Source organism: Giraffa tippelskirchi, chromosome 4 (assembly GCF_054371585.1).
Source record: "Giraffa tippelskirchi isolate mGirTip1 chromosome 4, T2T-mGirTip1v1.2.pri, whole genome shotgun sequence".
Lineage (NCBI taxonomy): Eukaryota > Metazoa > Chordata > Mammalia > Artiodactyla > Giraffidae > Giraffa > Giraffa tippelskirchi.
The window spans coordinates 31,441,886-31,469,844 of NC_137278.1; the positions used below are offsets into that span (position 1 = coordinate 31,441,886).

General features: G+C 53.5%; 1 protein-coding gene across 9 annotated transcripts in view; it reads right to left on the bottom strand.

Moving 5' to 3' along the window:
• DNMT3A (DNA methyltransferase 3 alpha) overlaps window positions 1-27,959 on the bottom strand; it is a 129,566-nt gene that overhangs the window by 82,367 nt on the left and 19,240 nt on the right. For 3 of the 9 annotated variants that reach the window (XR_014082709.1, XM_081592735.1, XM_081592725.1), the window contains exon 1: window positions 19,837-19,946. The exons of 1 other annotated variant lie outside the window; for it this stretch is intronic. The gene's annotated coding sequence lies outside the window, so the exon portion shown is untranslated. Of the gene's footprint in view, window positions 1-17,954; window positions 18,049-19,836; window positions 19,947-20,448; window positions 20,530-27,959 lie in introns of those variants that run through there. 5 more of the 9 variants (XM_081592736.1, XM_081592726.1, XM_081592724.1 and 2 more) reach the window with 2 other exon arrangements.

Below are 27,959 nucleotides of genomic sequence, written 5' to 3' on the forward strand. Positions count from 1 at the left end.
CCCACACAGAGTTCCATCATCAGCTCTAAAAGTGGTACCTCCCTCCTCGCCCCCCCCACCACGCCCCTCACGAAATGTTTAATTCTCCCAGCACATCATTTCCACCAAGTCCTGCCCATGCGCGGCATGGTTCACCTCCTTTACATTCCTCCCAAACTGCATCTCCATGTGCCATGGCTGCCCACATTCCTAACCATGATGCCGCTTGCTCATCAGTCCATCTTAGACCCAAGACCCACAACTCAACCATCTCCTGCCCACACCCTCCTGCTGTTCAGCTCCCACCTCCGCCACCACAGTCCCCAGTACCATTCCTACCCTCTTCACTAACCCCAATGTCATCAGTACCCCCAGGCCATTCACCCGAAAGCCTCGTCTCCACACCTACTCCAATCAGCACCAACTAGACCATCACCCAAGTCTCACCTCAACAAGGGCCAGCATGGAATTATCCTCTTCCAGAAACAAAACCGTAACAGCCCACAAACCCAAATTCTCCATCAAAAATGATCCTAACGTGATCACCATAAGGATAGATCATCCTGCTCCATCTCGAATCCTGTATTTGAGTTGTGGACAAATATCTAACCATCTTGGCACCGGGTTCCTTCTTCACCCCTCAAGCTGGTAGTCTGCTCTTCTTGTAGTGGACTTCGCTGGTTTGGATCTATCTAGTTCCTTTCCTCTCCTTCCCAGCAGGTTTTGTGGTGTTTGCACTGACCCCACCCCCCACCCTAGTCACAGAGTGAGCATGTGACCAGGCAGGGCCAACCAGAGGCCCCCCAGGAGTGTTTTGGTGCAGTGGAAAGATGCTAACAATGATAGGATGTGAGTCAGGGGCTGCTGGCTGTGTTGGGGAAAGCCTGCCTGAGGGATGGAGATAGAGGGCTGGAACACTGAAGTCACTGTCTGAGGGCCCCCGGATCCAGCTGTACCTGAAGGCTGGTCATCTCTGAACCTCCCCCGAGTAATGTGAGACTTTCCCTACTTTGGTGTGAGTGAGTCTGTGCCTTGTGGCTGACAGCCATACGCTGACTCATACGCATACGCTAATCTCAACCTCCTGAAGTCTTACCTGGAAGGCCTGACTGCGTGGGTTCAAATTCTGGCTTAACTAGCAACAACTTTGCAACTTGAGGTATACCTGTGTCTCAGTTTTCTCTGCTGTAAAATGGGGGAAGTGACACTTAGCACTTCACAGGCCTGTTGTGAGAATTAAAATGAGATGCATTAAAAATGGTGACAGGGAATTCCCTGATATCCAGTGGTTAGGACTCTGCACTGCCACTGCAGGGGGCCCAGGTTCCATTCCCTGGTGGAGGAACTAAGATCCAGCAAGCTGGGTGGTATGGACAAAAAAAGGAAAAATGGACAAAATAACATTAAAATTATTACTTTAAAAAAAACCTGCTAACTAGAGTGCCTGACACAAAGAAAATACTCAGTAAATTTTAACAATTATTGGTCCCTGACTAACCAAGCCCACAGTTTTCTCTCCTTTGTTGACATCCCTGGAGTGCCTGTGAGTGTACTTCACTTAGACAGGAGCTCATACTGATTACGATTCTTACAACGTGCCAGGCCCTGGGGAAAGAGCTTTACAGTTTCAACATCCTGTTCATCTTTATACCTCACTCCAACCCTCTGAAGTGGAGACTATTTTTATCCCCATTTCCTAGATGAGAAGAATGAGGTAGGAGAGGTTAGCAAAGCTTCCCGAGGTCACACAGTATGTGGGTGGCAGGGGGAGCCAGATATCAATACAGATCCAGGCCTGTCGCCCTCTGAGGCCCCGTTTTTCACTCTATCAGGATCTCTTACAATTAGCAAGTGACCACTGCAGACATGTTAACTTTTGTTGCTTAGTAACTCAGTCAGGTCCAACTCTTTTGCGACCCCATGGACTGTAGGTAGCCCACTAGGCTCCTCTGTCCAGGGAATTTTCCAGGCAAGGATATTGGAGTGGGTTGCCATTTCCTCTTCCAGGGGATCTTCCCGACCCAGGGATTGAACCCTGGAGTCCTGCATTGGCAGGTGGATTCTTTACCACTGAGCCATGTTTTAACTTAGTGAAAGTGAAAAGTAGCTCAGTCTGTCTGACTCTTTGCGACCCCATAGGCTATACAGTGCATGGAATTCTCCAGGTCAGAATACTGGAGTGGGTAGCCTTTCCCTTCTCCAGGGAATCTTCCCAACCCAGGGATCGAACCCTGGTCTTCATTGGCAGGTGGATTCTTTACCACTGAGCCACGTTTTAACTTTGGGCAGGAACTAATCAGAAAACAAAGTTTCCAGGTTGTCTCTCTTTCCTGGTGAGGTTGGTCGGCAGTGAGGGCAGGGGGAGGGGTGGTAACAGGCAATGCAACCTTCTAATCATGGTACTCAGTGCCCTGCCCAATGCAGGGGCCATTCACTCATGTATTGATCCCTCTATTTACTGAGCACCTACTGTGTTGGGCACTGTGCTAAAGGACACACACTGCCTCCGTCTGATCCTCAGAACCATCCTATGAAGTCTATGAAGTTGTTTCTACTACTATTCCCATTTTACAGGATAAGCTGAGGCCTGGGGAGTTTAATTACCTCTCCAGAGTACTTCAGGGAGAGAGTCCCCGGGCAGGATTCTGAATCCAGGTTCATCTAACTCAGGAGCCCTTGCAAACATGGTGACGAACATGAGTAGCACAACCCCCAGCTGAGCTGTCTGTGCCCCTTGAGCCTGCAGATAACAGGCTCAAGGCTGAATTTCTCACTTGAGCTTAGGAGGAGGTGCAAACACGTCCTGTGGGTGACAGAAGACAGGAGAGTATCGTGCGCCCCACACCACCCAATCATCCACCAGGGTGGTGATAAACTTGGTAAGCTGGGGGCAGCAGAAAGCTAAAGGGAGGCAGCATGGCCTCCCAGACGGAGATGTTTATCTGCCACGTCTTCCCCCTCCCCGCCACAGCCTCTCTTGGTCACAAGACTGGGGCTGGATAAGGGGGCGGGGGAGGCCCCAGTGCCACTTTCTGATTGCTCATTCTCTCTCAACACGAGGGAGAGGATTGTCATCATACCATCATTCTGACTTCCAGAAACGTCCTTCCCACCCAAACCACCGGCTGCCCATAGAATACCAAAAGCCACTGGCAACAGGCCAACAATCCTGCCATGCTGTCCCCCACTTCAAAGCCCATCTGCTGGCTCTGGAGTCACGGCAAGATGACTTGTGGCTGTCACACCACCCTCAAGGCTGGGGCACCACCAGCATGAGCGTTTATAATCACACCCAGTGCTGTCATTATGGTGGCCACATGGGCAGAGATGAGTTGAATCAGAGTCCTCTGCTCATACTTTATGGTTACCATGACACAGCCCCAAAAGCAGAGAGGGGGGAAAAATGGTTTTTACTCAAAATAGACTGGTAAGGAGCTGAAGTTGTTCTTAGGAGCCAAAATGAGCCGATACAGAATTCCATACAGGAGCATGCATTTCCAAACACGGTGACTCAGGAGGAATCCTGTCTTAGGGAGTCGGAGATGTGTGTGAGGCGATGGGCCGCACGTCTGGGAGTCGATAGGCATCCCACGTCTGGGAGGCAGGCCCTGGTGGGGCCTGCTGTCTGGAAAGCCACACGCCTGGATCTGATTCTGTCCCCGTCCCTCCCCACCCCGAATTGACCCACAGTCCACACCTGTGTGATTTTCTGCTTTTCCAGCCTTCTCTATAGAAGAGTTCACAACTGCCAGCTCCAGAGGCTCTTCACTTATTCTCCCCGTGATCCCTGCATCTGGCCCTCACTTCACCCCCATATCTCTGAAAGGGTCTAGGGGCTCTGAGTGTTGACCCCCACAAAAGGATGCTGCAACTCATGCACTGGAACATGAGTCATTGACTTTTTGGGGAGCTCCTTATGCTGCTGAATCAACAGACATAAAGGAGTTACTTCATGAGCTGGAGTGACTAATGCCAGTTACCAAGGAGAAATTGGGTTGCTGGACACAATAGAAGCCAGGAAGATAATCTCTGGAACTAGCGGATTCTCTCAGGTACCTCTTAGAACTTCCATAACCAAAAGTAAGGGTTAATGAAAAACTACAGGAACCAAAAAAAAGGGGGGGGGGCAAGGAAAACCGAGGACCAAGGATTCAGATCCTTCAAGAATCAAGGGTTTTGGGACACTCCACCAGGTGAAAGCTGGCCCTGCTGAGGTCCCAGCAGAGTGCAGAGAACTTAAAGGATGAGAAATGGGAGAAGGAAGCCAGCTAGCAAACGTGGTCTTGTGAACAAATACAGAAATGAGAACTCTAGCAGTTTTGCATATTTTCTATTTACTTGATAAAGACGTGTGTTTATTTGCACATGGTAACTATTTTCTTCTTTTCCCGCCATCTTCTCATTATTTTATAAACAAGTGGTTGGAAGTTAATTTAGTTTATTTAGTTAATTCAGTTGTGAATTACAGTCTAGTCTTTAGGTAACAGAATATTCAGGGAGACTGTGATTGAATATGAGGCATTATTCATGTGGACAGTGATTGAGACAATTAGTGCTGGGACTCCCTGTTTGGAAGACAGGGTGAGAACAGGAAGCAGGAGAGCTGCTTTGATAGGTAGAAATACAACTATTCTGTTGTTATAGGGGAGTCCCGTGGGTGTAAAAAGGAAGCCACTGGAAGCTGTGCAGCTGAAGCAGCAGACTGTGCCAGCGACTTGATTCACCCTTCATTGCCTGCTCTGTGAAGATGCAGCAAGGCCCTTTAAATATGTCCCCTCTGCTAGCTGGCCTGACATCAAACCCCCTCAGTAGAGGGCACTGCAGAGACACTGAAGGAGGAGGTGATTTCTCTCCTAGAGCCAGAGTGCTCTTTTGGAGGATTCCTGCACTGTATACAACTTCTCCAGCAGCCAGATCCTATTGCCCCACGCCTTCCCTAGTGCCCAGTCCTGTCCCATCACAGCTTCTCCAGTGCCCGGCTGCAGCAGCCGGGGCGCTTCTCCAGCACTTGGCTGTAGCAGTGTTTCACAGTCAAGAAGAGCCAGCAGCTTCACTCAGTTCTCCTGTGAGGTAGTTTAGCAGCACTGTGCCTCCAGCAAGATAATTCCTCATGAACAACTTTCCTTGGGACCCAAAAGGATGGATTTCCACTGAATTCTGGGAACAGGGGAGGGGGGTGCAGGCAGCACAGATTTCTAGTGAGTAATGCCAACATGGCACCACGGTGACTTTTCTGTCATCTGGGGAGCCAGGGCCATGCCCTTTCCATCACGGTCAGGATCTCAACCCTGGGGGCCTCTACCTTGGGCACTCTGTGGCCACCTTAGGTGTAATGGCTATTCTCATAAATGCTACTTCTGTATCCTTTGCAGTTCTCTTTACTTCTTACTGGTCAATCTTTCGATATTCCAATCTTGTTATGGTTAATAAGTCTTTATATTAAACCTTTCCTGTTCAAATCACTATGTGGTTTCTGTCTCCTGAATTGACCCTGACAGATATAGTCACCCACAGCCTCAAAGGGCCTTTTTTCCATCCTTGGCATCTTTGAGCTCAATCCAGCCTCCTTGCCAGCTAGTCATTCTCGGCTTCAAGCACTCACTCAGCAATCATTTATTGCCAGGCTGGGCCCTGGGTGAACAGGAGACCTCTGCCTCTGCAAGTTCACAAGCAAGGGGACTCTCTGGCTCTCTCTCCCCACTTGGCTCTGCTCTTGGCCCCCAGGCCCCTCTGCTCTGTCTCCTGAGCTGGCTGGCGTCTTGCTCCCACTACTGCACAGGGGGCAGCCCCTCAGGTCACACTTGGCTCCAGCTGTATTCAAAATTGTCCTCCACTGAGATCCCTGGCCTTCGGTGAGCGCAAACCACCTACTGCAAGGCTTCCATCTTTATTCTCTGGACACCCTCACCTGGATGACTTGCAGTTACCTAAGATCCTACTCTTCTAGAATCAGAGGCTTCATGTTTCCTCTGGCTCTGCTCTCTGTGTAGAAGTGGCAGCATCTTACCCTCAGCTGTCAAAACCCAAAACCCACCCTAGGGAGAACTGAAATCCTGCCTCCTCCTTCCATCCCCACACTGCACCAGGCACCTGACCCTCAGGCCCCTATTCCCATCCCTGCCCTCCCGGCCCCCGGGAACCACAGGTCTAGACCTTGGCAGTTATCTTGGAACACCGCCTGCGATGTCTCTCCCTCCTGCCTCAGCCTCTCAGCAAAGATTCTCCACACATGGCTTCCTCAATCAAAACCTATGATGCCTGATGAAAATATTCTGAAATTGATTGTGGTAATGGTTGCCCAACTCTGTGAATGTACTAAAAACCATCGAATCGCACACTTTAAACTATATGGTATGTGAATTATATCCTGACAAAGATGTTATTTTTAAAAAACCCTCTGATGCCAGTGATTTTCACATACCGTAAAATCTAAACTCGCATCTGGTCTACACTGCTGGCTCGCCAAGTTTGACCTCAGCCTATCGCTCTGACCTGACCCCCACCTTGCCTAGCAGACTCCATCATTCCAGGCCTCGGGCTCACATCCCCTGTTCCCACACACTTGTGTCAACACTCACATCATTCTCTCCTCCAAAGGGGGGGGTGGGCTCCTCCCAGAGAGCCCCCCCAGACCCCTTCTCCTTCTCTATCCCTCAGCACCCCCATCCCCTATTGCCTCTCCTCGACCATCCACCCAGGGGTCTTTAATCAGTTTGTTGTGTGGTCATTTAGCGTCTCACATGCGGACGGATGTGCGTATTTTCCTGAACACATGAGGTCAGAGTCCTGCCCTGCACCTTGCGCTTCTGCCACCCGCACTTCCCGGCGTCCTCCCTGGTCCGGGCAACCCTTGAGGCCGAGAGGACTGTGCAAAATCACTCCTAGGCAGCTGCAACACCCAGCACAGTGCTGCGGTGCCTAGAGTGACCCCCCGCAACTCCCACTTTAGGGGTCGCCTTGCAGAGCTCCCCAAGGCGACTGTGCTGAGAAGGCCCCTGCTCCACCTGCCCTAGGTCAGGGCGTACACCTGCTGTGGGGTTTACAGGCCCCAGCAGCCCCCAGATGTCCAGGGCATACGGGGTCGGGAAGCACCTGGGTCAGTGTGTCTGTGAACTATGGGAAGTAGGGGGAGCTGGCCTCCCTGTACTCAGGCCCTTGGAGGCTGGTCCCCAGCTTGCCTGTGACCATTCTCTCCCCACACCACCCATGTGATGGACGCTTGCCCGCCTGCACTTCGTCACACTCCTCCCAGGCCCAAACCAGGAGGTCCCCTAGAGGGCCTTCAGGGTTTGGGAGCCGCTGCTGGGGCGCGACCCCTTCCCACCCAGGGAAGGCGGGAAACAGAGTCCGAGGCTGTCAGAACCAACCACTGCTCCCTTGTTTCCTTTCTCCTACCCTCTGCCCCAACCCAAACCAAACCACTTGTGGAGGGGCGGGGGTGGGGAGCCTAGGGGAGGACAAAGAGCCCAGGATTCCAGGCGGCACAGCCGCCCCTGGTGCAGCTCAGCCCTAAGAGGGCTCAGCCAGAACCCACCTCGAACCTCTGCCACTCAGACGCAGGCCTCACTTTACCAACCTGCACAGTGGGGTGAATAAGAGTCCTGCCTCCTGAATTTGTTCTAAAATATGAGAGAAGCTGAATCGAATGTTCAACATGACACCTGGAGCATGGTAGGCACTTAATAAATATTCATTAAAAAAAAAACCAAAACATGTTATTAATTAGAGGATAAGGCCGGTGAAGTGTCCTTAGGAAACCTAGACTCCTACTTCACACCACACCCAAGAATGGCTCCTGCACAGCTGCTGTGGCCTGACCCAGAGTCCTCTCTCTCAGCTAATGCTGCGAGGCTTCCCCTAATCCTCCAGTGCAAAGGCCTTTGCAACCAGAATAAATAACATCTTTACCAGCACCCTTAACCTGCCACCGTCACCTGAGGCATCACAGGCACACACTGAGACACAGACTCACACACAGACACATGCAGAAAGACACGTATGTGTGCTCGTGAGTGCACGCGAGCGCGCGCGTGCACACACACACACACACACACACACACACACAGGCTCTGGGAACCTGGAGCAGGATTCCCGGCGAGGCCTCCCCACACATGCATCACACATTTCACCTAAAGTGCGGGCCAAAGAGGCATTTGGAAACCAGCTTGGGAACCTCATAACCATTCATAACATTGTTCTGAGAGAAAATACAAAACATGGCCCTATAAACAAACATTTGCACTAGAATTCCTCCAAGAGCTAGGAATTGCCTGCGCTAGAAAACTAACAGAACAAGAAGAGGGAAACCACATAAACTTAGTTTGCCTCTGCAAAATTAATACCAATTACAAAAATATTTATGTGAACTGCTTACCATTTACACCTAATTACCAGGCAGCACAATTATGCATACCATTAAGGGTATGCTAGATTAATTACGCTGTACGTTTCATGTGATGACACCACAAAACCCTTGGTCCACACAAGCCCCACACCCCCTGTGACGGGGAAGCAAGAGCAGGTCTGTACTAACCAGAGAAACACTTGTTTCCACCCTCCAATTGAGAGTGGTCCCCACCCACCCCACCTCCAGCCAGAGACAGCCTGATTGGCCTTCTTGCCAACTCACCACCACAGGAGCCCCCGCTGAGAAGCCACCTTTCCCCACCCCCGCCAGAGCCTCCTCTGCAAGGCACAGATGCTTCAAAACTCTCCCCGTGGGTGTGGCTGCATGTTACAGGCCACCACTTGTGCCCAATGGCCACCGCGTGTGCCTGCTTCCTGGGAAGTTGGCCTCACTGTCCAGGCCAAGGTCACCCTGAACTCATCTCCCAGAGAGAGGGACCAAGGCCCCGCAGCCCTTTTCCAGGGACAGGAAGCCAGGTCCTGGGCAAGGTCCCAGCCTGTGGTCCACCCAGGACCCAAGTGGGTGAGAGCCTCTCCCACCTTTGCCTTCTGTACTCCACATAGCCAGGAGCCACTCTGCACAGATCCCCACCTCCCCTCCCCTAAGAAGAGAAAAGGAGCTGAGCCTCCTCCCCTAATTCCCACTGAGCTCAACAGATGCTCTTCAGATACACTGGGGTGACCCAGGTTTGCAGAACAAGGGAGTCGATGGAACATGATTAAGTGGAACTTCCCAGGAACCTGGAACTCAAAACCCACTGGGGGTTGGGCCTCCTGGGAGGTGAACAGCAAGAGGAGGCTCAGCCTGTGAGACACGGGAAGAGGGGCTGTGCCTTCTGAGTGCCAGACAGGGGCCAGGCACAGCTAAACTGCGATCTTCACGCACCTGCAAGGCCAACTGTAGGAGCATTCTTTTAAAAGATACATGACACAAAACATGCAAGTTGAGTGCAAGAAGCAGGGCTTTTGAAATAAACAACACAAGCCTGGAAGGTGGTCTCCACTTTGCAGACGGTAAAACTGAGGCTAAGGGAAGTTAAATGATCTACCCGAGGGGGACGCAGTTAGGAGGTGGCAGGGCCGAAGTGAAACCACTGCCTGTCCAGCACCAAGCCTGGTGGCCCTGGCACAACACCATGCCGCCTCTCGCCTCTGCCCGGGTTCAGGGATGCTGACCTGGCTCATGCCGTTTTCTAGAAACTCTTTAGAAACAGCTCTTCCTAGGATACACAAAAGACTCGTATTTCTATTTTAGAGAAACAGTTTTTGTTTCTTTTCTGTTTGCTTACTGACACTGCAAACAAACACTATAAGCACTGCAGAGACACCATCTTCTTCCCTCCTACCTTGGCAGACCTGCCTCTGAATGGAGGGTGGGTGTCAACTTTACAACTCCAGGGGGTGATGACAATTCCCTCCAGGTCGTGCAGTGGGAGTTGAAGAATGGGGTCTAGGCCTTGCGGCTCATCATTTGGGGGAGCTCTTGAGAAGCAGAAGCTCCTGCTCAAGGCCCCCAACATCAGGATCCCCAGTGCATGTGGTACAAACTTCTGGTTAAGTCACTTCCATCCTCAAAAATCTAGAAGGATGGCTACCAGTAGAGAGAAAAATGCACCTGCCTTTCTAACCCATCAGCCGGACACTGTGCCTCCCTGGGCCCCCCTACATTCAGGCCTCTCTCACCTTCCTGGCTCAGCCTAGGCTCCAGCTGCATAAATCCTAAGCACTGCCCTCAAGTCCCAACTTCAGCCCCGCCTCCCATGGGAAGCACTCACTCCTAGATCTCTCCTAGACTCCCTCCACCTGCACCCTCTCAATGGAAAGCACCCCCCACCCACCCCCAGCCACCAAGGCTGGCTGAGACAGCTCCCTCACCCTCTCCATCAACCAGCCACTCCCACCTAAATGCCTCACAGAACAGCCCTCCTCCTCCTCCATGCCTACACTGCTGCTCCCCTGGATTCCTGCACCAGCCTTCTGCCTGGGCAATCTGTCCCCAGCCTCAGCTGCCCAATTTCTCTTCCCTGATGCCCCTGGACCATCTTTCTGATATACAAATACGGGCATGGTACTCCAAGCCCAATGCTTATTGATGGGTAACATCCCAGCCTTCTGTCCAGCTCTGCTCTGCCCTCCCAGCCTCACCTCCCATGGTTCTCATCACCCTTCAATCTTGCTGCACCAGGGGAGAAAATGCCCTGGACCACTCGGCTAACTGCTGCCCACCCTTAAAAACTCAGCTCCAGCCTCACCTCCTTAAGAAACCCTTCTCTGATCTTCCCTCCCCACTTGCCTGAGATGTCCCTTCTCTGAGCTCATGGAATGCCCTGGGCACATGCCGCAGAGCTCTCTCCACCCACCTATGACGTAATGGTCACCTTGCCAGACTCTCGCCTCCGCTGCGGACACCCTGAGGACTGGCTCAGTCCTCTTTATATTTTTGTAGCCAGTGCCTGACACATAGTAGGTCTTTAGTAAATGAATAAATAAACATTTTTTGGATCTGAAACAAGGAGCCTCTGGAGAGTAAACTTAAGAGCTGCCAGGCCTGTCGAGTCAGGGCCTCAGTCTCTCACCATGCCATCTCAGAGTCCAGGCTACACAGCGGGTGCGCTGACCAAAGAAAACGCAGAGGCGACTGCCCTGCCCCACTGGGCTTCTCAGCTGAGCTACCAGTACCAGGCAGGCCCTCAGGCCACTGCTAGTTGGGCCTGGGAGAGGATGGCAACAAGCACCACATTGTTGCTGGTAATAAAACCATTAGAAAGCATCGCTGTGTGCCAGCTGCCAGGCCCGGCTACAGTCTAGACCCTCCCATGCCTATGGGCCAGGGGGCAGAGCTGGCCCTGCCAGCGGGCCCAGCAACCAGAGCAGAGGCCACTGCCTGCTCTGGACCCAAAGAGAGCAGAGGGCAGGAAGGGAGAGGGCCCAGGGCTTGAGGAACCTGCTGGGTTCCTGGTGGGCACGGAGTCTCAATAAATTGACCGAAGTACATCAAAACTAAAGGCCCAGAGATGAGATGCCCAGGGCTGGAGATCAACCAACTAAATCCAGGCTTTACAGAGGAGGAGAAGAGGCCCTGGAACCCCTCAGGGGTGATGAGAATGACAGACAACACATGTGGGGTCTTGGAAGACAAGGGGGCCTTCGAAGTGGTCGTCTTGCCCAGTCCCCAGATGCACCCGTCATGACCCGACTAAGAGAAAAGGAATGCACACCACCTGAGTACCTACTATGCGCCGGGCGCAGTGCTTACGTCGTCACACAATATTTCATTAGATTCGAGCAATACCAGTAAGAGGCGCATGCTCCTCTTATCCCTGATTCACAGATGAAACACACAGGTCAGAGACCTTTAGGTCTCTCAGTTACCATAGGAGTAGCAGGGCTGAGATGCAAATCAAGGTCTGCCCATCCTCTGGTCACTTCTGTGCCCTGCACATCTGTCCCCTGGCAGCCTGGGACAAAGGGCGTCCGCAGAGGGACCGGTTTGCTTCCATGCTGATGCTAATGCTGATGTTGATGTCCTTTTATTTATCTTCCAGCCTCACTCCAGAGGCGGGGTGGGGAGGGGCTGGAGAAGTCCACATACCCTTTCTCCAGTCGTCTTTAACAAGGGCAGCCTCAGGGGGCAAAGCAAGCTTCAAGGTGGCACCCACGGCTGGGGGCTGGACAACCTGATAGTGGACGGGGGAGATGGGCGCTGTTGCCAAGCAACCAGCAGAGGAATTTGTATCCGCCCCTCCTCACCTCTCCACCCTGTCACCTGGGTCACTGCCACCTGCTCCTGGGCCTCCAGATCAGAGTCGGGCACAGCTTGAGCCCACATGCCAGACGAGTTTCCCAGGCCTCCCCTCCGCCCCTGGAGGGGCCTCCTGAAGCGCCATCTTGTCCTCCCTGCATGTGGCTCCCCAGGCTACGCCAGGGTTGGGTCACCTGAGGTCCACACCAGGACAATTTGGGTTACAAAAGTGACCAGAATGAAGATCCTCAATGATTAGTTTGTCATCCTGGTCAGATCTGAGAGCTTCCCGTCCCTATCCTCTAAAGCGAACTTGGTCTGCAGCCCCGATGTGACCTGGGGTGCTGCCAGCTGCCTGTTTTCCGCTCTCACCCAACCCCAACCAGTCCAGGCCTTCGCTTGGAGACCTCAGGGTCTGCAATAAATCTCTCTGCAACCTTTCCAGAAAATACAAGTACCTGAGTAGCTCCACCCTTTGCCGTCACTCTCCAAGCCAGTTTCACATCCATTATAAAGGGCCCACCCTTCCAGCCTAAGGGTGACTCAAATTTTTTTCAAGTTCTTATCCAGAAGCTTCAAAAGTGTGGCTTTATTTTTGCTGTGGTCATTAAGAAAGGACTGCATGTGCATTTACATTGTCACAAAGGTTACAAAAGTGTATACAGTGTATAAGCAAAATGCTGACACGCTTGCTGGGTGATCCTTCTGAACGACTTTTTTCTAAGCATGCGCTAGCCTATACGTGTGCATACTGGTATACATTTTAAAGGAACTTCTGCAGACTCTGCACGCTGCTTGTGGGGGTGACCCCACACCATATCATGGACATCCAACATGTCAGAATCGACACACTGAGTATCCCATTTCAAAGGCTTTGGGAGAATCTGACTAGATTCCCTTTTATCCATTAACTTAGGTACCCTTTCAGAGTCTACAAAATAAATCATACAGGACCATGCTTTCAAGAAGCCCCTCGCCAACAGATTCTGCTTTGCTGGAGGATCTCAGTTGCCTGGCATGGGTCCAAGCACCCTCGCCTGCCCCTCCCTGGGTCCTCTGGGGAAACTCTGAGAGAAGGGAAGCTCCCAGCCTCCCAGCTCAGGTGTTCCTGGACATTCACCATGACAGAGCCCACATCCAGCTCACAGCTCAGTCAACTACAGATCTGACCCCACCATCCCGTAACGTCCTTCTGAGCATCTTTTAACCTTCTGAAGTAAGAAGCACCAGGCACACCAGGATCGAGCTGATCTATTAGGTCTAGAACACCTTCTGCACTGACCCCAGGATCCATCTACCTAGCAGCACAGCAGGAAGAGCACCTGATTAGCGGCCAGGACACCCAAGTTCCAGCCATCCCCTTACAAGCTGTGAGAGATGGTCCTCCATCCCCTCTGTGCACCCAGACGGGGCATCCAACAACTGGCTCAGAATTAAAGATGGCCTTGACATTTGAAACAGAAACAGAGAGGGAAGATCAATAGGGATGACAGTGAGCAGGGCCATGACCTCAGGAAAGAGAAAACAGAACCTGCTTATAGATGTAAATACCGCTGGGAAATCCTGGAGGTCAGGGGGGACCAGAGCAGGATGGGAATGGGCAATGCGGAGCTGCAGTTGAAAAAAAAATTTGCATTCCCTGCTGGGATTCGGCTAGGAAAGCCCCGGGCGCCCACACCTCCTCCCCGTCTCTGTTCTCCAGACAAGCAGGCCTGTGATGTGATCAGCAAGGGAGATGTGGTCTGGCGGGGCTTGTCCACTGGCTGTCCTTGCTGGGGCTGCCAGGCACTGCCAGTCATACCTGGGGGCATCTCTCCTCCAGGTGGGGGGCTCAGTTCTGCTGCATGTGGAGGAGGGAGGGGAGAGGGCAGGGCAGAGTCAGGGTGTACTGTCCCCACTTCCCCTTCCCTGTGCTCTTGGCCCCTTACAAGAATGATGTGGGTACTGCAATGCCTCAGCCTGGGGCAGGGGATGCCAAAACCAGATCCAGAGACCTCTGGGAGGCCAGGTCAGGGACCCTCCTGCCGCCCATTCACATCACATTGCCATCACTGACAGAGACACGGCACCGCTGGTGTTCCCCTTAATTGCCGCGACACCCTGGGGTTGCTGTAATTTAAACCCTGCTCTGTTTCTCTGAGTCTGAGCTCTTAAGCTCCAGTCTACAGAACATAAAGGAATCATCAAGATCCTACACCAAAGGAGCTCAGCTGGCCCCTTCCCTTCCCTCCCTTTCGTTCTTCTCCCCCATCACCCTCCAGAGCCACCACAAGCAGGGAAGTTCAAAGTGAGTCTCCACAGGCCACACCAGAGCTACAGGGCACAGGGGCCCACTCCCCTCAAATCAGCATGGGGCCTCAGGCTGGCCTCCAGCCCACGGAGGCCCCACTCACTGCCCCAGAGTCTCTGCCACACTCCAGCCACCTTATCCCATGCAGCCTGGCTTCCTCTCCTTGGTCAGGAAGCCCCATCTCTGTGCTCTGAGGCTCATCACAGGTGCCACTTCCTCCAAGAAGTCTTCCCTGATCTCTCCAGTTGGTTGTCACCTCACTGTCCTTTGAGAGTTTTGTGTCTCCCTCTCCCTCGACCTTGGTCTGTGGCCATTAATTAGCTGGGCAAACCCTAAACTCATCATGTACCCTCTCAAAGCCCAGCACAGGGTCTAGCCCACAGGAAATGCTCAGCAAGTCTCTGGTACATGGAAGTAAACAGGCTGCACTTGGGACAGAATCCGTATAAAGAGCTGAAACTAGCATGAGGGTTGTAGGTGGATACAAAGACAACCTGTTGACTGTGATCTGCTAAACTCTGGAAGGATTGCTAAATGGTGCTGAGGAGTCTCCCACCTCTGAAGACATTTCGATCAGAATCAGCACTTTCCTCATCTGTCCAAGATTTTGCACACAGAGGCGGGAAGGGGGACAAGACTTCCCAGAGCACTTCCTGCAGCACCCAGCCATGCGAACTACCCTGATGATGATGATACTCATGCTGAGCGCCTGCACTATGACAAGGGATGGGCATTATCTCGTTTAATCCTTCCAACAAGCTATGCGTAGAGCCTGGTCTCATTTCCACATCACAGGTGAGCAAATGGAGGGTCGAAGAAATTGCGCTTCTCCCAGATCCCACAGCTGGAAGCTGAATGCAGCTCCCTCCGACTCCAGAGCCCTCACTTGGGCTGCCTCAGACAGGCTCATGTCGAAGCAAGTCTCTGTCCCCACGCAGCTGCACACTGTGTACACAGAAATATGCACAGAGACACACGTGCACCACGCCCTGTCTTGCCCACACACTTAGCCAAGGGACACACACGCAAATCTCTGACACTGCATGGATCTCAGATCTAGTAGGTTGTTGTTTTTTTTAAGGAAAAAGAGTCAGAGAGAAATGCCTGAAAATGAGCCTTTAAGATTCGAGTGGAAAGGAATCTGGCACCTTTGGTTTACTATTAAAGCCCTGCTCAGCAGCAGCAAAGCACACAGGCCTACAGAGATGCCCGCCTCCAAGCATGCTACTCTCCTCTAAACACCAAAAGGGAAGTGGAAACAATTCCTACAGGCCATTCCTTGGTCCTGACTGTTGCCTGTTTCCAAGTGGAAGGCCAGACACACTTAACTATCAGTGGGGCATGGGACCGGGCAAGGGGACCCGGGCACCAAGACAGGGACCCCAGGATCAAGAGAGCAGAAGGTGGCAGGAAGTGCTGAGGGAGGGGAGCATGTGATGGGCAGGCAGTTGGCCCTTCTGGCCTCGGGCTCTGGGTAGTGCTGCCAACCCTGGAAGAAACTGGGCCTGGCTCCACACCCAAACAGCCCCCAACCCAGCTCCAAGTGCTCTCAGAGCTTCAAGTTGTCTTTCAACCCTAAATTCTAGGGCTTGGATTCTAATGGTAACATTTCAGGCTGAGGATGGGAGAGGGTGGTCTATTTTTAACTCACCCATTAGAGAGCTGGCAACACTGCTCTCAGAGTCCCCTTTCTATCTGGCTCTCAAAAAAACAGGAGCCTTGATGGAGTCCTGGCTCACACTGAAAAAGAATCTGGGTTTTTCAGGGGGGCTTGAGCCAAAGGAGCCTAAGTGGGCAGTGACTGTTTGGGGAAGGCGGAGCAGAAGCAAGAAGAAGAGAGCCTGGCCACCAACCCTGCAGCTAGGGAGAGGACGGGGACACAAACACAGATGTGCAGCAAGTTTCCCCACTATCCAGGAGACACCTTGGAAGTCCCACAAAATGACCAAGGGGACCCAGAGGTGGCCAGGGCAAGAGTCCTGTCCCGTGGAGACTGTGAACCAAGAGGCAAGACTGATACAGAGTGTAGGAGACCAGGAGAGCTGGAGCAGGAGGCAGTCTAAGCTCCCCAGAGGGCAGCTCTGGCCCTGCTTCTTTCCAGCCAGGTCATCCCGGGCCAGGATTTTATAGCTTGTCCTGTCTTCCTTGCAGGCTTTTCCAGAGGACCACTGGCATTAAACTAGGAGCATCTCTTGTTCTAATGAGGTGACTATGGGTGGGCCCTGGGATGGGGGCTGGTCCCCAGAGAAACCAAGAAAGGATGAAAAGGTTTGGAGTTTCAGCCTGAAGAAGATCCACAACGAACTCAGGCGCTTACTGCAAACTGGACTCAGGGAGGAAACCTCAGAAATTGTGCACACACACACACACACAAATGCCCACGTAAACCTACAAAAGGACACACACACATGAGGGCTTAACCAGAGGCTAAACTTTTACACCTTTTGTGGAGTCAGATGTGACCGACCTGTTTCCTGAAGGGCCCCCACCCTTCACACCACCAGCTCCCTTCAAAGGCCCACCCCTCAGGAGGCCCTGCTCTCACTCAGACCTCCTTTCCTGAGAAGTCCTTCCTGATTATCCCTGTATGGTAGAAATAAGACCACCCCACCCCCCTTCCTGGGTCTGAAACTCCACCACTGGAATCAGAGCCATAGAATTTAAAAGCTGGAATGGGCCTTCAAGCTGCAGTCCAACCCCCACCCTACAGAAGAATCTTGTCCACAGACACCCTGACACATGGCCGTGGTTGTCCTCTCCTCTGCTTCTCCAGTGCTTGGGGGGTGGGGCGAGGAGGGGAGGGGCCCTTGCTCGGTGAAACTGACACTCCTTAAATTCGAGAAGGAATTCACCTTTTCAAAGGCTGGTTTCCTATTGCGGGTCCGTGAGCCTGGGAAGGAGGACAAGCAGAGCCTCGGTCCATCTAGGCCAGGAACTGTGCATTTGATGAGGAGCTGAAGACAGGCCCAAGGACCTGGACAAGAGGCTAGAGAGGAAGCCAGGGCCCAGAGGAGTGGGGCCCAGGAAGGGAGGCGGGCAGGTGCCAGACCCGCTGCACAGGTTTGCCTGGGCCCCTGCCTGCATGCGGCACATGTGCACACATGCACACACATGCACACAAGACTCACACTTTTCACAGAGTTGCCTGTCAAACAGCCCAACCAGGGCCTCAGTGGGACCTGGAGGCAGAGGGGGACCACCATGTCCCAGAAACCTAGCAACAACTCCTAACAACCCAAGCCTCTTAACCCAGGTAGCTCAGGAAACCAACCAGGAGATCGGTCCCTGCCAGCACAAGGGACGGCCCAATAAGGGTCCGCCTGACAGCTGGGCTCCCCAAATCCCACAGGCCAGTCCTAGCACTCCAAGCATCGCCCAAGGAGAAAAGCTCCCTCGGCTGCAGCTGTCACATCTGCCGGGAGGGAGCAGGCACAGCGGAGCAGCACCTGATCCCAGGATCCCTTCACAGCCCGCCAGCCCAGGAGGCCTGGTTCAGCCGCTGGCAGCCCCGGCTGAAACATGAAGATGGAACAGTACCCCAGGGATGCTGATGGCAGTCTCTGGGCACGGCAGCGAGGGGCAAGCTGGGTCACAGGGCGGCCGGCTCCTCTCCCGCAGCCTCCAGTCCCTGCTGGTTTCGAAGGGGGCGAGTTGTGTGGCTTCGGGGCCCTGGGCCCTTCCTCCCCGCCTGACGCAGGCCGGAGCTGCCCAGCTGGGTGCAGGACGCCATCTTGGGTCAAGGTGCAGCCACAGGGGGCTCCCCTTCGCGAGCCGGGGGTGAAGAGAGCCCCTGAGAACCAGCGAGCCCCTCACTCCCCACCCAAGGCGCCAATACCTACTCAACTGGCTTTGCAGTAGAGAGAGAAGGAAGGACGGAAGGGATGGAGAGAAAAGGGGGAAATAACAGGGGGTGGGGGGTGGAGGAAGAGGGAAGGGAGTGGGTGCCCCAAGAAGGGAGGCTCCAGGAAAGCGAAATGCAGTTTGGCAGCCCGAGGGCCGCGGGCCCCAGCGTTGGGGGGCTGGGGGAGGCCGGGGGCGGGCCCTGGACTCCGGCCAGCCTCTTCGGAGCCGAGGGGGAGGGAGGGCAGGGCGGCCTGGGGGAGGGGAGCTGGGGTGAGGGCGGGACACGGCCCGAAGCCGCCTGCGGCTCCGAAGCTTGGGGTCTCCCGGGGCACTGGGACTGGGGCTGAAGACCCCAAGCCGCAGCCTCGGCAAGGCCTCGTCCTTCACCGTGCAGATGCGAAGCTTTCAAGGACACGTCTGCACCGGCCCAGCGGGGGTGCGTGTGAGTGTGTGCAGGGGGGTGGGTGCTGCTGCAGGGGGCGACCCTGGGCGCCCCCGCCCGCAACGCCTCGGGCTCCGGCCCCGAGGCTCCCACCCCCTGCGTTTTCCGGTCCCCGCGGCCCGGGTCCGGGATCTTCGCCCGCCCCCGCCCCGCCCCCACACTGCGGCGCCGCCGCCGCCACCGCCGCCGCCGCCGCCGCCGCCGCCGCCGCCGCCCCGGCTCCCACGGCCCGCGGCGGGGGCAGGGAGGAGCCAGGCACGACGTCCGCCCCCCCCCCGCCCCGCGCGCGCGCCGCTCGACTCTCCGCGGAGAGGTGTGCCCCCCAACTGGCACTCTCCCCACCCCCGCCGCCCCTCCCAGATCCGCTGGCACCCCGCACCCCCAGCCACAGGTGGCCGGAGGAAGATCGCTGCGCAGCGCTCCCCGGCCCGGCCCCCGGATCACCCCTCGGCCCGCCCCCCGGGGGCCTCCCGGGTCCCCCCGCCCCGCCGGGCCGAGGAGGGCCGGGAGCCGGGGGGGAGGGGCGGGGGGCCGGGTCGTGCCAGGCTGCCATTTTCTGCCGCCGCCGCGGAGCCTGCGCGGGGCCCGGCCCCCGCCCCCCTCCCCCGCTCCCTGCGGGCCGCGGCGGGAGCCGATTATTCCGGGTCGGGGTCCGCGCCCTCCAGCGCCCCGGCCGCAGGCCCCAGGCTGGGCCCCGGGGCGGGGGCAGGCAGGGCCCGGAAGGCGGGGGCGGCCAGGCCGGGGCCCCTGCGGCAGCGCCTAGCCGGGCACCGAGGCTGAGGCCGGCGGCGGAGGGGGGCCCCCGGCGGCATTGTATAGACTTGAACTTGAGCCCGGAGCCGGGCGGGGGCGCGGAAGGGGCTCCGCGCCGGGAGCGGGCGGGACGGGAGGGGGCGCCTGGCGAGCCCGCGGGGACATAAACAAACCCTCCAATCCCCCGCGCCTCCCTGGCCAGCCCGGCCCGCCGTCGCCGCCCGCAGCCCTGGCCCCGCGAGCGCCCGGCGCCGAGTTGCGGGGGTCCGGGAGCGTGCCCGGAGCCGGGCACTGCCCGCCACCGTGCCCCCCGCCCGGCTACCCTCCTCCCCGCCCGCCTCCGGGCCGGCCTCCCGGGCCGCCAGCAGCGGCGCTCATTACCGTGTGGCCGGTGGGGTCGGGCCGGCCCGGCTGCGCGCCCTAGTGCCGCGGCGCCGCGTCCCGGCTCGTCCTCTGCTTTCGCCGCCGCCGCCGCCGCCGCCCGCGCGCCCTCCCTCCCTCCCTCCCGGCCCGCCTGCCTGCCTCGCTCGCTCGCTCCCTCCCTCCGCTCGCTGTCGCGCTCCCTCTCTCCGCCTCCTCCGCCGGGTCCCCCCCTCCCACCCCTTCTCTCCGCCTTCCTCCTTCCCTCCCTCCGGCCGCCCGCGGGCCCAGGCCTCCGCCCGCTGCTCGCCCCCCGCGGCCGCGCTGGCCCCGGCCCCGGCGCTGCGGAGCCGGTCCGCGAGGCAGCGCCGACTTGGGGGCCCCGGGGCGCCGCGGCGGGAGCGGCCTGGGCGCACGGCCGGTCCTAGCGCCCTCGGCCCGACTTCCCGGCCCCTACGTCCCGGCTGGGGGTCCCCGCACGCTGCGGGTCGGAGAGCCGGACCCCGCGGCGCCCCGACCCTGCGCAGGGCCCGGGCACCCCGCCTCGGCCGCTCTCCCGGCTACTCCGCCGGGGGCCTGCGGCAGCCCTCACCACCACCACCACCCCCCACCCTGCGCGGGGCGCCCCGCTACCTGGCGCTGCCTCTGCGCTGGGTCCCCGCATCCAGCACTGGCCGCAGGGACAGCGGCCCCTCCTCTCCCGCGGCCGGTGTCAAGTGCCTCCCCCCCGGCAGCCCGCGGAGCCCCCGGCGGCCTTCGCCCTGCAGTTCTCCCGACCTCCACCAGAGCCCACTGCACTCTGCCTGCCTCAGCACTGGGGCTGGGGACAGCAGCGCCGGCCCATCCGCGTCGCAACCCCCACGCCACCCGCCACCCCCGCCAGGTGCCGCCGCCGAGTGGAGACCAGTCCATTCAACAGGGCCAAGGTCGGGGCGCCAGGCCTATCCAGGCTGTATTGGAGGTTCGAGCACCTCTATTGGATGAGCCTCCCTTAAAGGGAGTGAGCTCCCCGTACCTTGAGGTGTCCAAGTAGAGTTGAGTGCCCTCAGTTAGTCAGTGGAAGACTGAAAGATTCCTTGGCTGGGAGGTGGAACTAAATGACATTGAAGATCCCTTCCAGCTCTAAGATTCTGTGCACACACCTACACTCCACCCTCGTGCTTACTCACCCCGTTGCCAGGAGGGTTGGTCTCATTTCCCATAGAGTTCCCAAGGCTCCAGGTTTCTGACTTGGGGCATCTCTGTCTACTTACATCAGCACCACCACTCTCACTCTCCCAACCGCCACCGCTAGGCTTGGCCCCCTCACTCCCCTCCCTTCTTCTGCCTGTACCCCTACCAGTCATCTCCCACAGTGTACTCCCATTCCACCCAGCGCTTCATCTTTATTACAGCACTCTGAGCTCCCTGGGCCAGGACATAGTGTGCCCCCTTCCCCAGGCATCCATCACCCTCTCTGCTGAAACCAGTCCTTCTTTTCCCTCCGCCCCCACTAACTTCAGCCCTTCAAGGGTCACAGCAGCAGCAGTTACCTAACTCTTTGGGACATAGAGCTGACCTTTCATCCAAGAGATTCCCTTCCAGGAGTCCTTTAATGCTTCCAGGTCCTTCAGTCTGCCAACTCCCCATGCCTCAAGGTCAGAGAACACTGCCTACACAGTTTTCAGTGTCACCCTCATTCAAGGGGTCACGCCATGCCACTGGTGAGAGGTCCTGCTATCCGTGGTCTCTACCTGGCCAGTTCCAGAGACTTAAGATGTTCCTTCCATCTTAAGTGGTCTCTGAAGACAGAGACATTCTCTATCACCTCTGTAGCCCCATACTTGGCACAAGCTTTGGCTGAATGAATATGCGCATTGCAGACTACTTGCTACTTTGCTTTCAGCATCAAGGTGGACATCCATAGACATGCCAAAGCTTGGCTAAGGGGAAGACCATGTTTAGAAAGATAGTTGCCATACCTTCTAGTTCCTTAAAGTGTGAAAGTGTTAGTTGTTCACTCGTGTCCAACTCTGCGACCCTGTGGACTGTAGCCCACCAGGCTCCTCTGTCCACGGAATTCTCCAGGCAAGAAAACTGGAGTACGTAACCATTCCCTTCTCCAGGGGATCTTCCCGACCCAGGGAACGAACTTGGGTCTCCTGCACTGCAGGCGAATTCTTTACCATCTGAGCCACCAGGGAAACCCTAGGGCTTATATAATAATACCCCAAATAGCAGTGACAGTTTACTGAGTGTCTCCTGTGTGCCAGGCACCAGGTTGGCACTTTTCTCCTAGTCCTTAGCAACACTCTGTGGTAGTTTGTGTCATCCTCACTCTACAGATGAAGAAACTGAGGCTCAGTCAAAGCCACACAGTTGGGAAGCAGCAGAGCCGGATTCAAAGCATGGTCCATCTGACTCTGAAATTGTGACAGTTACCTTAAAACCTTACAGTTATTCTTAATAAACTGAAACTCTCAGGGTCAAGTGGGCAGTTGTGTCTCTCTTCAGTAGGGAATTCCTTGGCGGTTCCATGGTTAGGACTTGGCACTTTCACTGCCATGGCCTGGGTTCAGTCTCTGATTGGGGTACTAAGACCCTGCAAACCATGTGGCTTGTCCAAAAAAGAAAAAAAGCAGCTTTCTATTCAGTAGAATTATCTGTGATGAAATCATTGGGAGCCCATGATAAGTGTGACCTCGGATGTCTGTGTTGCTGGTGTGAAAAGGCCCAAGGTGACCATGTTAGGGGGGTTGCTTATGTCCGGTAAGAAGCAAATGTGTGGCTGCAGGGTTGGTTCCAGCACCTGGTCCTGATGTCTTTGGCATGAGGAAGGCCCTCCAGGCTGTCCCAAGAAGAGACACATCAGTGCTGGCTAACCCTACTGGGCCCTCCTCACCATACATCACACGAAGTCCAGCTCAGATTGATTTAGCCTTCAGGCTCCTACGGCCCCATCACTTGTGTGTGCTCCACTGTGGCCCAGCCAGTATCCAGGTCAACCCTAGATCATCTGGGGTGAGAGGCAGTATCAGTCACCTACAGTAACAAACAAGTGACAGAATCCTGCCTAACAAAAGGATTAAGCAGTTTAGAGTTTAGAGAGCCAGGAAGACCGGGGAACAGGTAAATCCAGGGACTCAAGTGCCAGCTCCAGAGGTGATTCTCTCACCTTCACTCTGTCTTCTTCCCACTTTGGGCACCTTTCTGTGCTTTCAACAAACTCCAAGGTGGTGGGCAGCTGTCTCATGTCCTTACTTTCCCAACTTAGAGAATCCCAGTGGAAGAACATAATTTCCTTTCCTTCAGGAAGCCCCCTAATGCTTCCAGGGCAGGAGATTCCATGTCTTTTATTTTGTTTATTTATTTATGTATTCATTTTTGGCCACAACACACAGAATCTTCCCTGACCAGGGATCAAACCTGTGCCCCCTGCACTGGAAGTGCAGAGTCTTGACTACTGGACCACCAGGGAAGTTCCTCCATGTCTTTAATAACACCCTCCCAATAAAAAATTAATTAATTAAAAAAAATAATAACACCCTCCAAACCCCTGAGCCTCAAATATGAGACACAATTGTCCTGTTTTGTATTTCAGTGGCACCCTCGCTCTCAGTGCCATCCCTCGCAGAGATGTCCTGAGGGTTACTTCAGTTGTTCTGACTTTGGGCAAAGCCCACTCTGAACATGTCCTACCACCTGGGGGTGGCATGGATCACATATCCACCCCCTTAAGTGGGTGCAGGAGGTTTGGAGACTGACAGACCCAACAGCACCCCGTGGAGAAGAGGCAGAGCTGTTCTCCCAAGCAAGGGTGCTGGGCAGACACACTACACTTCACCCAATGGCTGCCCAGCATCCATGTACACCGTCTTTTCCCCACGCAAGCATCAAAACTGCTCTTGCTGGGACTTCCCTGGTGGGCAATGGCTAAGACTCCATGCTCCCAATGCAGGGAGCTTGTATTCGATCCCTGGTCAGGGAACTAGATCCCACATGTAGCAACTAAGGGTACAAATGGCACAACTAAAGATTTCGTATGCCCCAGTGAAGATTAAAGATCTCACGTACCGCACAGCCAAATAAATATATTTTTTTTAAATGCTCTTGCTGCTTGGTAGAGGTGGTGGTTGCACAACTTTGTGAATGTACTAAATGCCCCTGAACTATACATTTTCCAAAGGTTAATTTAATATTATATGAATTTCACCTCAATAAAAAGATATTTTTAAATGCTCCTAGTAAAATAAAGAACCCTCACCATCTACAACTAAAAATCCACTTACTCTTCTTCCCAAAGGAGGATAAAGAGGATCCAGGTAAGATGCATTCCTCTCAATGGTCTACACGTGGCTTCTCATTATCTGTAACAGTGGCTACATTATAAATTTAACCACCCTCAAAACACCAAGCCTACAATGGTGAAGATAAAATAGATCATTCTCAATGAAGACTGACTTTAGAAGAGAGGGGAAGGGAAAAAGCACACAGGGGTCCACCCTGCCAGCGGGGCAGCCAGGACTCACTTCTCCCTAAGGGAGCTTAGTCCTGGTCCGGAGGCTCATTGTTTTCAAGGGCTGAACCTGAGGGCCTGCAGGGAAGAAGTCCCCTTTGCCGAAGGCCAACTCTCTACTGGCATGGTCATGGCTTCCTGGGGATTCCTTCAGAGAGTGGGCAATCCCTAGGTCTGAGGATTGCAGAATCACTTCCTTAAAACCTCAACTGGCTGCCAGTCAGCCCATTTCCTAGGAACTCCATGGACTGACTAGTAACTCACCCCCTAAAATCCCAAAGCTGATGAGTGGACTCCAGTGCATGACCACCACAGAGGTTGTGAGCATTACAACAAAGAGGGAAATAAAAGTGCTTTGTAAACCATAAATGAGGTCATTATCCTAATTCACCAAGAAAATCTTAAAGACACAAATTCGTTCTGTGCAGTTTTACACGTGCCAGTACACAGTCCTTTTATTCAGCTCTTTTTACCTTCTCACTGGATTTCCCACAGCAACTGTCATCAGCTTCCCTCCCCTATTTCTAGATGCTGATTCAGCCTTTTCCTCCAGAAAACACCTTAGCCTCTGCCTCTCCCTCCACTCTGAGCCTCACTTCTGTATATTGATAGAACCAGAGATAAATATAGATGTAAAATGTATGTGTGTATATTTACATCTTGTGTATATACATACACACATTCCCCTCTTCTGCCCACTGAGAGCACGTACAAGCAATGAAAAAAACCTCAACAGGGATGAGGATACCTCATGCCCAGATCTTGGTTTCTAAATACCATTCTTTACCAAAAGGAACTGGACTTTCTTTGGAGAAATGGCAACTTACAGAGCTGGGTCAAGCAAGGAACAAGATGAGCCCAGAACATGCTATACTTTAAAGAAGTATTCAAAGAAGGATGGGGTACAGAAAGGGCTTCTACTGGGAAAATATAAGAAAGTTTGAGCACCAAAATAATGATACCAACAGATTATAAATCCACTGCATAAAATAGGAATCCATGAGTCCACAGTTCAGTCACTCAGTCATGTCCGACACTTTGCGACCCCATGAATTGCAGCACGCCCGGCCTCCCTGTCCATCACCAACTCCTGGAGTTTGTGCTAGAAGTAAATAAACGAACAAATTGCAAGTTTAGTGGGGAATGGGATATTTACACAGCCTCAAAGTACTTCCCAGCAAGATACTTACTAATTACAAAGAGGAATAACTTTACAATGAAAAAGCCCTTTAATCAAGTGATCAAAGTTAACTTCATCAATAGTGGACCAAATTGAAATGATACACTACCTAACAGGATGCAGTGAGAATGATGCAGCATCATTTCTGTCATACATACTCCAGCCAAAGATGCATCACCTGAATCTAATCTCAAGGAGACATCAGACAAACCCTCTCCTAGCCCATTTGGGCTGCTGTAACAAGAACACAAGAGAAGACTCTACCCATGGACATCACCAGATGGTCAGCACCGAAATCAGATTATATTCTTTGCAGCCAAAGATGGAGAAGCTCTATATAGTCAGCAAAGACAAGACCGGGAGCTGACTGTGGCTCAGATCATGAACTCCTTATTGCCAAATTCAGACTTAAATTGAAGAAAGTAGGGGAAACCACTAGATTATTCAAGTATGACCTAAATCAAATCCCTTATGATTATACAGTGGAAGTGAGAAATAGATTTAAGGGACTAGATCTGATAGAGTGCCTGATGAACTATGGACGGAGGTTTGTGACATTGTACAGAAGACAGGGATCAAGACCATCCCCATGGAAAAGAAATGCAGAAAAGCAAAATGGCTGTCTGAGGAGGCCTTTACAAATAGCTGAGAAGAGAAGCAAAAAGCAGAGGAGAAAAGGAAACATATTCCCATTTGAATACAGAGTTCCAAAGAATAGCAAGGAGAGATAAGAAAGCCTTCCTCAGCGATCAATGCAAAGAAATAGAGGGAAACAACAGAATGGGAAAGACTAGAGATCTCTTCAAGAAAATTAGAGATACCAAGGGAACATTTCATGCAAAGATGGGCTCGATAAAGGACAGAAATGGTAAGGACCTAACAGAAGCAGAAGATATTAAGAAGAGGTGGCAAGAATACACAGAAGAACTGTACAAAAAAGATCACGACCCAGACAATCACGATGGTGTGATCACTCACCTAGAGCCAGACATCCTGGAATGTGAAGTCAAGTGGGCCTTAGAAATCATCACTACCAACAAAGCTAGTGGAGGTGATGGAATTCCAGTTGAGCTATTGCAAATCCTCAAAGATGATGCTGTGAAAGTGCTGCACTCGATATGCCAGCAAATTTGGAAAACTCAGCAGTGGCCGCAAGACTGGAAAAGGTCAGTTTTCATTCCAATCCCAAAGAAAGGCAATGCCAAACAATACTCAAACTACTGCATAATTGCACTCATCTCACACGCTGGTAAAGTAATGCTCAAAATTCTCCAAGCCAGGCTTCAGCAATACATGAACCATGAACTTCCAGATGTTCAAGCTGGTTTTAGAAAAGGCAGAGGAACCAGAGATCACATTGCCAACATTCGCTAGATCATCGAAAAAGCAAGAGAGTTCCAGAAAAACATCTATTTCTGCTTTATTGACTATGCCAAAGCCTTTGACTGTGTGGATCACAATAAACTGTGGAAAATTCTGAAAGAGATGGGAATACCAGACCACCTGACCTGCCTCTTGAGAAACCTGTATGCAGGTCAGGAAGCAACAGTTAGAACTGGACATGGAACAACAGACTGGTTCCAAATAGGAAAAGGAGTACGTCAAGGCTGTATATCGTCACCCTGCTTATTTAACTTATATGCAGAGTACATCATGAGAAACACTGGGCTGGAAGAAGCACAAGCTAGAATGAAGATTGCCGGGGGAAATATCAATAACCTCAGATATGCAAATGACACCACCCTTATGGCAGAAAGTGAAGAGCAACTAAAAAGCCTCTTGATGAAAGAGGAGAGTGAAAAACTTGGCTTCAAGCTCAACATTCAGACAACTAAGATCATGGCATCTGGTCCCATCACTTCGTGGGAAATAGATGGGGAAACAGCAAAAACAGTGTCAGACTTTATTTTGGGGGGCTTCAAAATCACTGCAGATGGTGATTGCAGCCATGAAATTAAAAGACGCTTACTCCTTCGAAGGAAAGTTATGACCAACCTAGATAGCATATTAGAAAGCAGAGACATTACTTTGCCAACAAAGGTCCATCTAAGTCAAGGCTATGGTTTTTCCAGTAGTCATGTATGGATGTGAGAGTTGGACTATAAAGAAAACTGAGCACCGAAGAATTGATGCTTTTGAACTGTGGTGTTGGAGAAGACTCTTGAGAGTCTCTTGGACTGCAAGGAGATCCAAACAGTCCATCCTAAAGGAGATCAGTTGTAGGTGTTCATTGGAAGGACTGATGTTGAAGCTGAAACTCCAGTACTTTGGCCACCTATGCGAAGAGTTGACTCATTGGAAAAGACCCTGATTCTAGGAAGGATTGGGGGCAGGAGGAGAAGGGGACGACAGAGGATAAGATGGTTGGATGGCATCACTGACTGGATGGACATGAGTTTAGGTAGACTCCGGCAGTTGGTGATGGACAGGGAGGCCTGGTGTGTTGTGATTCATGGGGTCACAAAGAGT